The sequence below is a fragment of the Pseudonaja textilis genome, chromosome 2, assembly GCF_049901715.1.
Source record: "Pseudonaja textilis isolate UNSWEBS1 chromosome 2, rPseTex1.2, whole genome shotgun sequence".
In the NCBI taxonomy this organism is placed as follows: Eukaryota; Metazoa; Chordata; class Lepidosauria; order Squamata; family Elapidae; genus Pseudonaja; species Pseudonaja textilis.
Window position 1 is genome coordinate 51972305 of NC_141991.1, and position 14010 is coordinate 51986314.

A 14010-nucleotide genomic window follows, 5' to 3' on the forward strand; every position below is an offset into this window, starting at 1 on the left:
TTTTATATTTCTGTCTTCCGTATTAGCTTTTATTCTTTTTGTTTGTAATGTTTAATAAATTTATTTTCTAAAAATTAAGTATGTGAGAATATTCAGAGCCAATTATGACCCAGCTAATGGCCAGAAAGTTACTATAGTGAATGTGCATAGTATTAATGTAGTTCTTTTTTGCTTTTTTTGAAAATTGTTGGGCCAATTTCAGTACAAGAGGCAACTTTAAATTTTGGGTTAGATATATTAATACTCATCAATTTCAGGATATATTAATACTCATCAATAAACAATTTAAAGCTATCTGTCTTGATAAGGTATATCCCAAATGTTGGGAGAAGCCTTTTGTGGATGTAATTATGCCAATAGTTCCTTCATCTACAAACCCCATATAATAGATTGATTCCATTTACTTCTAACTTAGAATATGCAGTTGGGTTAAGTGACTAAAGCCTTGCTAGTACTGATTTGAGGGCTTCTTTTGTTAGACGATTAATTGAACCTGTTCCCTGGACAAACTGTTCTCATTTTTGCAATGTTTGAGGAAAGAGAAATAAGACTTTCGGTCAAATGATTGCAGCTCCATAAATAAGAAAGTTGAAATTCTAAGACTGTGAATTGACACTTATAATAATGTGAGAAAGAGTTGTGTTAGGTATCTAGTCCTTTTACTATGCTAACGCAGAGGATTTGGTGACCTCTATCAGAGAACATATATTATGTCCTAGAGCAATGACAAATTGGATATTATAAAAAGCTGAAACATATCAAATCGAAGTATCAAATTAACCTTTCTGGAATAACAAGCAAATCATTGAGGTATCTTCTGACTTCCTACAAGTTGCCCTTGAACATAATAGAAGTTATTTGAGAACAACCACATCTCTATAGTGCATAATCACTGATCTTTGAAAAGTACCAAATCATTACAGTTCGAAAATGGTTTGGAGCCAAAGGTACCATCTTGTTTAGCAGAACATGGAAAATTTAGATTTCAATACAAGATTTTGTTTTCCTAAAAAGTTTGCATGTCCAAATTAATAAATGTTGGCAGATCTATCATCAGAGTGTAATAAGGTTGCTAAGTAAAACAGGCTCAGGTTGACTATGTCTTGAGGTCTTTCCAGTTTGCTGTTCTGAAATGTTTTTCTAAGCCAAGTCTGTGCATATACTGTGCATACTCTGGATATTAATCTTTTCAGTCATTTAATTTGCATGTTGCGCTTTATTGTCCTCAAGTCGTTTCTTCTCATTAACCATAGGCATAATGCTTCAAAAATGATTCTTAGTCAATATGACATTTCAAAACATATTCTTACTATATTCTTATTAAATTAATTGCAGAAGGAGAAAGGTCTGATTTCAAAAATGACATCCAATGAAATTGCTGTGAAAATATGCCAATAGATGGGGGAGGGTGTGAAAAACGTGCCGGTGACAGTTTTGAGGAAGAAAGACTGCAAATACAGATTTTAAAGTTGGGCTTTGAAATGTCATTTTTATTTGGGAAGCACATATTTCTTTAAGACACTTTCAACTTTTTATTAACAGTTCCCTTCTGTCTTTATTCTTCCAGCAATAAGTGTTGATCATGTGCTGCCTTGAGGAAAAAAATCCTGCATGTGTTTACTTCAAAGTAAGCTCACAAGCAAAATTCATATGCTATGCTAAAAAAAAATGGTGCTTTATTTTGTTATGACTTACCATGGTGTGCGATAATGCATGTTATTAATAAGCATGATTGATGGCCTAAAGTTATGTATAAAGTCAGCCACCAAGGCTTATTTAAAACACTTAACTGCAGCTCAGCAGGATATGCCAACAAAACAAACATGTTATAACCTTATTCTATCAGTTATCCTGGAATAAAAAAAATGCCTCTTGACAAAAAAAAGGTTTGTAATCCATCTGATGTTATAAGTAGGAAAATTCTTTATAGGCAATAGGCACCTTTATTGGCACTATCTTTTGGGCCAATAATTTATTTTATTTGAATGATGAAACAATAATTCATTGTTTCACTATAGGTGTATGAGGTGGGGGAGTCTATATCTACATGGTTTTTATCCCTGCCTTTTCATTAGAGTTGGGAAAAGTATATCCATTAATCCTGAAGAAGGCATAGCTGTCCAAAGAACCAGCATCATAACAATAACTGGGAGACACACACTTTCTTTTATCTTGGATTTTAGAAAATTCTGGCCTTTGAATTCAAGGGGCAGACATTCTTGTATGCTTCCAGTGCAGTATCCTCAATACTGCTGGGTTATAATTCCCATTGATTCTAGCCTACTTGATCAATGACTAGAAATGAGGGGAACTGTGAGGTAACTTTTGTCACCTTGCTGTTTTTCATTACTGTTGCATTAATATGTTCAGTTTACAGAAAAGTTGATTAAAGGGAGAACATCTACATACACTCTTTAAGTATCTGAAGGGTTGCCACCCAGGAGAGGAAATAGATTTGGCTTTGAATATCCAAGAGGGCAGAATCAGAACTATGGGGTTAAAAATGTATGAAAGGTGATGCAGGGTAGATGACAGGAGGAATTTCGTGGCTGTGCAAGTTATGAACTTGGAGGAGGAGAAAGAGAATGCAACAAATGATCCCCTAATCAAAATAAAAATTAAATTGATCACTAAAATGCATACCAGCTAAGTTTCCGCTGTTTTTAATTTTAGCATTATAGCCAGTAAGACTTGGACAGAGGATTCCTATATTTAGCTTTCAGTATATTTACTTTAAGAGAGAGGGGGGAGGGGGGACAGAGAGGGAGAAAGAGAGAGAGAGATCTGTCTCATCTGTTCAACAAATTTCTAAGTTAGGTATTCCTTACTCACTATAGCTTATTTCCTACAATTAACTATTAATGTTGCTCTGTGCTCCATTCTTCATATATAGTGTATGATTTTATCATATACCTTTTACTGTATCACCTGTTTCTGGTAGTAATCTAGTTTTTCATAGTCTTCCCAACTAACCTGGTCCACCAAAGCCCATGTTGGGTGGTACAGATTCTGGCTGGTTCCCTTTGGTCCTTGCAACTACTCTGGGCTGGTCTCTGGGTCCTCAAGCCCAGTTTTTAAAGCTGCCAGGAATCATGGTGGCAGCTTATGCCTTAACTTTTCATCTGAATGCCAGCATTCTTTGTCTGCTCAGTAAGTGTCCATGTCTAGACCACACAATCTTGCTAGCAGTGAAGATGCTTGCGATATGCTACCACTTAGCACCACTTGTAATTTGCCAAAGTCTAGACCACTCAATCAGGTCTGGCATCTATGAGCCACAGTCAACTTGCTTGCCCCGCCTTTGATACTATTCTAGTACTTTCTCAGGGGGCGGGGGGGGTTTCCTTCCTCCGTTCTTCTTACTTCTTTTGCTGTTTCACTTGGATTTCATTTTCTTCTTTCTTGATACCACCCGGCTTTGGCCAGCTCGACCATTTTGTAAGGGCAGGGCCCTTAAAAAGATCAGGAAGGAGACAAGGAGCCATTTCAGCCACCTTACTTTATTTCTCATTGTATCATTTCTTCTAGACTCACTGCATTTCGCAATTAAATACAAAACCATTACCTGGAGTTTTACTCAGCATTTTCTCCCTCCTAGAATTTCCCTTCTGTTTTTCTCTAGGCCATTGTCGGGCATCTTTAAATTGAAGACTCGTATCTTGAAAATATTATTCTGTAAACTGCTAAAGAAAGCCCATATTAAAATGAGAGCTCCAGTAATCTGAAAACTCCACAAAATAACAACAGTTTTCTTCAGTATATTTGGCTAGTTCATATTCAGTGCGACTAATGAATATATGAGTATTTGTGTATGGAAAGCAAATTCCATTAAATAAAGCACCGAAAATGTATTGCTTTCTGAGCATTTCAAAGAATCTCAGTTGGTGTATATGAACATTTTTTTAATCTGTGCCTTAAAAAAATTAGAAAAATGCTATATCTGGAAACTTTCTTAAAATAATCACATGGTGATAAAGTATTGCAATAATCAGAACTGGCAACATTACAACTCTGTCCTTCTGACAGCAACCAGGCACTCCCTGCTGATGGTTCTCTGTAATTATCTGCTGTTCAAGAATTCTGTTCATAATCTGCCAACTCCAAAAAAGATTTCAGAATAAAATTTAAAATCCAGGCAACAGTAATTGATATGGCACCGATTTACAATGCTAGCCACAATACATAGCAGTCTCACAAAAGGTGGTCACACAACAACCTCACAGAAAAGTTTTGATGATTCCCCTCCTTTCAGTATATTTACCAAGATCAACACTATTTATAAAGCATAAATCTGTGCTTCCTATACAGTGTTTTATAGATATCCAAACACCAGTACAAGCCCACTACTATTATCTGAGTGCAGTAGCTGATCTCCTCCTCCTTCCCTTCCTCCTCCTCGTGTTTTCCAACTTCAGTTCAAAATTCTGTAGCTGTTATTTGACCCAACCCACCTTAGGTCCTTCATAGAAGTTGGTTCTCAGCACTTGGTTTCAAGCAATAGCCCCAGCTCTGACTGGCTGCAATGCCTGGCAAACCCCTTCCACACTAATATCTACTCACTTCCTATGCAGCCATCTTGTTCTGGGATGCTATGTTCTCCACATTTTTAAAAATAATACTGTGGTTAATAATAGCTAATGTCAATAAAATATCTTCAGCTCTAGCAGCTCCTTCTCTATTTAAATGTTATATCTCCCAGTGCTACGGCCCTCCTCAATTTCTGCCCAGGTTTGGTTAGTGTTCTGTATTAACATACTCCAAAAGGTAAATTCTGATTGGTCCACATGAGCTGCATTCTGATTGGCCTACTCAACAACCGTGATTGGCTTACTTGGAATCGACCGCGATTGGCCGAGCCGATTGTGGGAGATTCAAAGTACTGTCATTGGCTGGCGAGCTGTGAGCAATCCCTATATGAAGGGCTGCCGTGGCTCCAAGATCTTGCACAGGTCTATACAATGAAATAAAGAGCTTGAAGTACACTGGTCTTGCGTCTCTGATTGGAACCAATCTACCCGATCTAACACTGGCGACGAAGGTGGGATCGTGAGACAAGAGACCAACTGAGCATGTGGCGGATCGACACTGAACGACCGACAAGATGGCCGGCAGCAACTTGCCACCCGCACCCTTCGACCAGGCAGCCAAGGACTGGGAATCATACATTGACCGATTCCTAATGTTCCTCGAGAGCAGCAATTTAAAGGATGCCAACGGACAGAAGAAGAGGGCCGTGTTCCTGACGCAGTGCGGGCCCGCAGTGTTCAAGATGGCCAAAGCTCTAGCCAAGCCCACAGATGTGAAAGAGATGGACTGGCCCGATCTAGACAGGCTGCTGCGAAGCCACTACGCCCCCGCTCTGCCCAACCTCATCAGATGGCACGAGTTTTATCGGAGGGATCAGAAAGAGGGCAAGAGCATCAGTGTCTTTGTGGCCACACTCAGGACCTTGGGGGCATGTGCGGGTTCACCGACATGGACGAGGCTTTGCGAGACTGCGTGGTCCTTGGGCTCAGGGACCCCATCCTCCAGAGCTGGCTAATGGCAAGGGCAGACATCTCAGTCACCGAGGTCATCGCCGAAGCAATGGCAGCCGAAGCCACCAAGCAGTCCGCGGCCCAGATGTGGCAGATGAACACAGCAGACCGACCCACAACCATGGAAACGGCACCAACCCCGGAAGGATGTCCAGAGGCCAGCCACAAGACCACCACCACACACCATGGGGACCTTGACTCCTTCTCCAATACCGAGGACGAGGAGGAGGAGATCCACCAACTGCAGGTGGAACGAGACCAGCGTGAACGGCGAGGCCATAAGTCGGGGTTCCAGTGCGCTGGGTGTGGAGGCGACCAACCCTACTCAGAGTGCCGATTCCTTGATGCCATCTGTCAGCACTGTGACAAACGGGGGCACATCGCCAAGGTGTGCCGGAATAAGAGGAACCACAGCCCCTGGTGATGAGATGGCAGCCCCCGGCGGTGAGACAGCACCCCAGGACCAGAGACCAACACACTGAGAGTCAGTGAAGCTGGGACGGGTGGAACAAGCAGTTCAGCAAGGCCCGGCACAAAGAAGAGACCCATCAGACAGTCATCATCGGGCATTCAACTACCCTCAACGCCCAGAAAATGCATGTGGAGGTAGGCATCGAAGACCAGCCATGCAAGATGGAGGTAGATTCCGGATCCTACCTCTCCATGGTCTCCTGGCATACTATCAAGTGCCTGGTGCCTACCATCCACAGGCGCGAACTAGAAAACCAGAAGCTGACCTGAAGGACTATCAAGGAAACCGCATTCCCGTGGTCAGGATTAGACATTTTAAGATAACATTCAAGGGGTGTACAGAGGTGCTTCCGCTCACCATCGTGAACAAAGACCGCCCAAGCCTGCTGGGACTGCAATGGTTCGCGCCATTGGGGATCGAGGTGACGGGCATCAACTACGTCGCCGAGGCGGACTGGGAAGAAACGCTCGTGAGGGACTTCTAGGAGGTCTTCAACGGCGACCTAGGCAAGTACCGGGGGTCCCCAATATCTTTCAACCTAAACCCAAACATTGCCCCAATCTGCCTTAAGCCACGGCGAGTGCCATTCGCGCTCAAGCCCAAAATCGATGAGCAATTGGACAAGCTCATCGCACAAGGGGGCTTAGAACCGATAGACCATGCCCGGTGGGAAACACCTATAGTCACCCTGATCAAGCCGGATGGGTCAGTGAGGATCTGTGGTGACTACAAGGCAACCCTCAACCATGCCCTGCAGCAGAGTGCTTACCCCGTCCCAGTGGTACAGCGCCTTCTGCACTCACTGGGGGGAAGCAAAGTCATTGCGAAACTCGATCTGTTGCAGGCATACCAGCAGCTGCCAGTTGACGCCGAGACAGCAGAGGCGCAAACCATTGTAACCCACCGGGGAGCATTCTTATGCAAAAGACTCCAATTCGGAATCAGCATGGCACCAGGGGTATTCCAGAGCCTGATGGAGAGACTATTACAAGGGATAAAAGGGGTGGTGCCCTACTTCGATGATGTGCTAGTATCAACTACAAATAAAACCCAATTAGAGAGCCGCCTAAGAGAGGTCTTACAGAAATTCAAAGACACCGGGCTAAAAGTGAAAAAAGAAAAATGTCAACTTTGCACAGAGAAAGCTGAGTTCCTGGGGTACCTTCTAGACAAAAACGGAATCCACCCCATGGAAAAAAAGGTTAAAGCCATCAGAGAAGCCCCTAGACTGTGAAATAAAACGGAACTGCAGGCTTTTCTTAGACTTAGTAATTTTTACAATGTTTTCCTGCCCCAGAAGGCGACCACAGCAGAACCCTTTCATAGGCTACTGGACAAAACAGCCACCTGGCCCTGGGGGAAGCGGGAAGAAAATGCTTTCAAACAAATAAAAGACCTACTAACATCAGATGCAGTCCTCATGCAACACAGCGAGACCCTACCGTTGACCGTGACCTGCAACACTTCACCCTTTGGTGGAGCCATCCTCAGCCACACGCTGCCAGATGGGATAGAAGCACCCATTGCCTTCTTCTCAAGAACGCTGTCCAAGCTGGAGAGAAACTACAGCCAGCTGGACAAGGAGGCCCTAGCAGTAATCACCGGCGTGAAGCGTTTCCACAAATACCTATACGGTAAGACCTTCAATTATTACCGACCAGAAGCTGCTGCTAGGGATACTGGCAGGGAACAAGGCCACCCCGAACGTACTGTCACCAAGGATGACAAGGTGGTCCGAGTTCCTTGCTGCCTACAGCTACCAACTGACACACCGACCCAGGAAGAACATCACGCATGCAGACGCGTTGAGCCACTCCCCCCTCCCGGACCTGGAGGATGACCCGGCATCCACAACATCAACACTGCGCATAGAGACACTACCCAATCCACCCCTGACCGTGTCAGACATTGCCCGAGAAACTAATAAAGACAAACGTCTGGCGCGGGTCTTGAATTGGGTGGGAAAAGAGTGGCCGGAAACCGACAGCGGCGAGCAGTTTAAAACCTTTCAAAACCAGCAGACCGAACTGTTCACGGGTTGCATAATTTGGGGGGACAGGGTTGTGATCCCTGAAAGTTTACAAAAAAGGGTATTGAGTATGTTGCATGAGGGGCACCCGGGCATCGTCAAAATGAAAGCCCTGGCCAGGAGTTATGCCTAGTGCCAGGGATGGACAAACAGATTGAAACTTGGGTGGCCTCATGCAGAAAATGCCAGGAATCCAGGCCAAGCCCGCCCTCCACCCCAATCCTGGAATGGGAGACCCCCAGAGGACCATGGTCTAGGATCCATATAGACTTCGCTGGACCTACCAAGGAACACACATTCCTGATAACGGTCAATGCTTACTCCAACTGGCTGGAGGTGAGCACCATGAAATCCACCACCACAGAGGCCGTTATCAAGGAATTAAGCAGACTATTCACCACCCATGGCCTACCAGACATGCTAGTGTCAGACAACAGGCCACAATTTACCACACTAGCATTCAAAAAATTCCTGGCGGAATGGGGCATATGGCATGCATTGACAGCGCCTGCTCATCCGGTGGCGAATGGGCAGGCGGAACACATGGTCCGTTATACAAAAAAACGCCATAGAAAAAATCAAAACCGGGGACATACAGGACAAAATAAATAAAATGCTATTAATACAACACATAACACCCAACACAACGACCAACAAAAGCCCAGCAGAACTACTAATGGGAAGAAAATTACAGTCCCAGCTAGACAGACTGCACCCCACATGCAACCCCAAGAAACCCCCAGACTCTTCAAGAAAACACCGAACATTTACCCCAGGAGACACGGTATACGCCAAGAATTTCACAGGGGAGCCACTCTGGGTACCGGCAAAAATAACCCAGGTAACGGGCCCCCGGTCGTACCGGCTGCAAATGGATGACGGACGAAGCTGAAAGAGGCACATCGACCAACTAAGGTCAAGAACAACCACCGACAACATGGACAGCACACAAACACTACATACAATCACTAATAAGGAAACCAGAAAGGGGGGGAAACCTCAAGCAATAAACAAAGAGGGGAAGAAAACTCTAAAACACAAACCGAACACCCCAAAACCAAAATAAACCAACAATACTCACCGACAGATGACGACTCCTCAGCAGACGAACAACCAGGAGCTTCACCTGGAAGGAGCAGCCAAGCCAGTTCAACCAGCCCGGAAAGACCAGGCGGGAACAGCGGAACCAGGCAGCTTAACCGACCTGGGTAGACCGGGTGGGAGCTACCACAGTAGGCCCAGCTCACCCTTCCAGGTGGTTCCATCGAGAAGGACAAGAGCGACGAAGAGTCCATCCAAACCGGTCAAAGACCAAACAACAACTGAGCCGCGCAGGTCAAATAGGCAGGTACGGAGCCCCGCCTATCTGCGCGACTACGTAACCACATCCCATAGGACTGAACCAAGAGGGGAGGGGTGTTCTGTATTAACATACTCCAAAAGGTAAATTCTGATTGGTCCTCATGAACTGCATTCTGACTGGCCTACTCAACAACCGTGATTGGCTTACTTGGAATCGACCGCGATTGGCCAAGCTGATCACGGGAGATTCAAAGTACTGTCATTGGCCGGCGAGCTGCAAGCAATCCCTATATGAAGGGCTGCCACGGCTCCAAGATCTTGTACAGGTCTATAATATGAAATAAAGAGCTTGAAGTACACTGGTCTCGCATCTCTGATTGGAACCGATCTACCCGATCTAACAGTTAGCATGTTCTCTTTGTTTTCCCAACTGCTGCCCGCAGTATTGCAAAGTTTCCCTTTCCCTTTTTCCCCATTTAATTAAAAATAACCAAGCACTAACAGGAATATTGTTATTTTGTTTCTGTGAATCTGCATTGTCAAGACTCCCTTCTTGCAAAGATGCTGTGGGTCTTAAGAGAAAGATAAAAAGGAAAGAACAGCTTGTTCTCCTGGAGCTTTGATTATTGTAACATCAATGCAAGGAAGGTGTTGCGAAGCAAGGGAAAAAAAGAAAAAGGGTCTACTTTAATGTCAAAGGAGGTAATGTGGGAAAGGCATGTGAACTCATTCATGCATTCAAGGATCTGGAGAAGCAAATGAAAGGCACAGAAACAAGACAGGAGACCAAGGAGAAGAAACAACACTAAAAAGAAAAGTCAGTTACTGATGGAACAGTCCACACAAGGACCAGCCAGCAAACCTTGCATTCCTACACAAAAGGAAAGGCAAAAAAACACGGAAACCAGCCATCAAGTGTTGAGATGTATAGGGTCTGGACTGAGCTCAATGTTATTGCTGGTTACACTGCAAGGCTGGACTGGAATTTCTGAAATTGGCTTAGAAACAGCACAGAGCAACATGGAAGATAAGCAGTTTAAGATGTAGCATGGAATTGCTTTGGAGTCAGCTTTTATCAATAGTTTTACAGTCAGACATTTTCTGTGCCTGCAAATCATTCCTGGTTAATTTAAAAAAAAGAACAGTTTGATATGTTTACGACACCATCATGCAGATTCAGGGCTGTACTCATTCCCAAATAAGATTCCACATGATTACAATTTTATTTATTGAAACAAACAGTCAGCCAAATCCACCAGCTCTTATGGCAAATGAATTATGCTTGCTTTTTTTTCACACTCCTGTGAAACGTCTGTGGAATCTGTTCATAAGAACTGTGTCTAACATACAGTAACTGGATGGGATGATCAGAGTAAGTGAGATGTTGTGAGGCAAAATAATATATAGGAACAAAATAGGTTCTGGAAGAAAAAGTCTGAAGGGAAAGCTACATTATCTGATGACACTACAGGTAGTTCTTGACTTATGACCACAATTGAGCTCAAAATTTTGGTTGCTAAGTGAGACAGTTAAGTGAATTTTGCCCCATTTTACAACCTTTCTGGGCACAATTGTTAAGTGAAACACTGAAGTTGTTAAGTTAGAAACACAGTTGTTAAGCGACTCTGGCTTCCTCTTTGATTTTGCTTGTCAGAAAGTTGTAAAAGATGATCACATGACACAGTAATTGTCATAAATATGAGTCAGTTCCTAAGCGTCCGAGTTTTGATCACTTTACTGTGTCGATGCTATAACAGTCACAAGTGTGAAAAATGGTCATGAATCACTTTTTTCCAGTGCCATTGTAGCTTTGAACAATCATTAAACAAACTGCTATAAGTCAAGCACTGCCTGTACAGTGTAGATTCAAAAATGTATGAGTTGGAAGGTGGCTTATAGGTCATCTAATCCAATCTCCTGCTCAGTGCAGAAATCTTATATAACGCATCCAGGGGTTGGGATTCTACCAGTTCGCACCTATTTGCTAGAACCGGTTGTTAACATTCTAAGCAGTTCGGAGAACCGGTTGTTAGAAGAAATTACTGGCCTAATCCTGTAAGGAAGGCAGGAATGAAATATTCTGGTGTTGCTTACAGAAACTGCCTCTCCGTTAACCCTTATTACATTCTTGGCAGGACTAGACTTCCTGTCTCAGGAACTTCTCTGGAGTTTTTTTTTCCCTCCTTTGCTGGTACTTTGCTTGTGTGGAGTGACCATTCAAAGTTACAATGGCACTGAAAAAAGTGACTTATGACCCTTTTTCACACTTACGACTGTTGCAGTATCCCCACAGTCATGAGAGGCCAGTCGAGGAGATGCGTGCCTCGATGTAAGTGATATTGAGTTGGCCACACCCAGCCAATAACATGACCATCAAGCCATGTCCACCCAGTCACATGGCCACCAAGCCACACCCACCAACTAAGCCACACCCACAGAACCGGTTGTTAAAAATTTTGGATTACACCCTTGAACGCATCCCTAGCTACCCAGATCTGTTTGAAAACCTCCAGCAAGGCGTTTTTACAACACTGTGCTAAACAGGTTGTTCCAATGCTTAACAGTTCTTATCATCAGGAAATGCTTTCTAATAGGACATGAATTTCTTTTCTTTTAATTTCAGTCCATTCTGGTCCTTGTCCTATTCCTGGCCTCAACAGAGAACACATCTGCCTTCTCTCATTCAGGAACATCTTTTAAGCATTTTGGGGGGCACTGTGATCTATTTTATCTTTTTTTTCCCTTTTGCAAGTTAAATATGCCCAGCTCATTAATAGTTATTAATTACACTTTGCTTTCAGTACTTATCATCCTAATAGCTCTTTCTGAATTCAATCCAGTTTCTCCATGACCTTTTAAAAATATGGTGCCCAAAACTGAACATAGTATTCCAAGTACAGGCTAACGAGCACAGGCAACACTAAAACTATTACTGTATCTTCTGTAATTGGATATTTCTGTTAATGCAGTCCAAGATTCTGAGCCTGTATAGCTTCTGCATCACACATCTTGCTCAGGGTTAGTTAATGGTCATTAGCAATTCTACCATAGCGTCTCTCCATTCTTGTACTTATGCACTTAGTTTTACTATTTAGCTGCAGGACCTTATACCTATCACATTTGAACATCATCTTGGTTGCCATATCCTATGTCAGCCTTCCAAGTAATACACCCATAGCAAATAAAACTCTGACGCAGGTAGATTCCTCAAAGAATAGTTTTATTGGATATATCATATAGGCACAGTTCTGGTGGAAACTGTCTCTGAAGGTTCCCGCAGTTTTCAATGCTTTATTTCTTGGCAATGCAGAAGCATTTATAAGCAGCTTTGGATACAGTTATTCAACCATCCACTGGACTAACTACCATTTGTCCTTCTAGATCCCAAAACCTTCCTAATTATATCTGTACCATTTCCTTGAATTTTGAATCATTCTACCATAGAAAAAGAAAAAAGCAAAATAGTTAATCCCATCTTAATTCTTGATAAGCGTAGCATTCTTAAATGCTCCCAGATATGCTTTTTAACAATCTAATCTAGTACTCTGCCTGGCTCACATATAAATAATTGATCTGTAGTTTCCCAGAGCTTCCATCTTTCTTTTGTGATGATTGGCTTCATGTATTTTTTTCCGTTTTTCTTGTGCCTAGATCAGAGTATGACTAAGGCAAAATTCACTACCTTACTGCTTGATTAGCAAGGAAAATCACCTGATCCCCCTAGCAGCTGATAATTCAAATCAACTTTTAGTTGGGAAATGAGGATAGACTGTTTCTAATTCACATATGTTAGAGCTGAGAACTCCAATGTAGTTTGAAGGCCACAGGTTGTCTCTCTACTCTACAGAAGCTGAAGAAGAGATTCAGAAAATTTCAAGAGTCCCAGTCTCCTCCCTTGGACTTTTGTAGCTTTGTGATAAAGAAAGTGGCTTCTTTCTTTCTTTCTGGAAAATATCACTCTATTCTTATTTTTATTCAGGTGGACCTGAACTATTGTTTGTTCTACTTTAGATATACAGTACATGTGAAGTACTGTACATTTCAATACAACATGTCTTAACATGTTCCACTTCAGTTTGATAAAATACCAATTACAATTGCAAATTGAAGCTCAACACCAGATATTGAAGGGGATGCTGAAGTGTAATTAGGCTAGTTTCATGACTGAAACTGATTGAAAGAGGAAAGAGATAGAAAGAGCTAGTTCATTCATACTGTACAATATCTTGCTATACCTTTGTCCTAACAATGCCACTCATGCTTAGTTGTTTCTAAATGTTGGTTTAGAAACCATTGTTGGTTCTAAAAGATTCTGACAAAACCTCCCCCCCACCTTATTTAAATGTCAATCATTCTGTAGGGAAGATGCTCTTGGGTGTATTTATGTTAACTTCAGAATCAGTAGAAACAAACAATAGCACAATTCTGGGCTCAGGAAAAATGGTGTTAACAGAGAAGAGGCTGATTTGCAAAATTGGTCCCTATGGCTGTGCACAAACACAACCATGCAGGGTCTGACTAGGTTCATGCTTGGTTGGAAGACACTGAGAAATCCCTAGATTGTACTTGAAGCAGCAGCATAGGTGTGATCTTCCAGAATCTTAAGAGAACAGTTACTTTTAAAGGAGGCATTTTATATTTCTTTCTTCAGCTATTTTCTTTTCTAAATC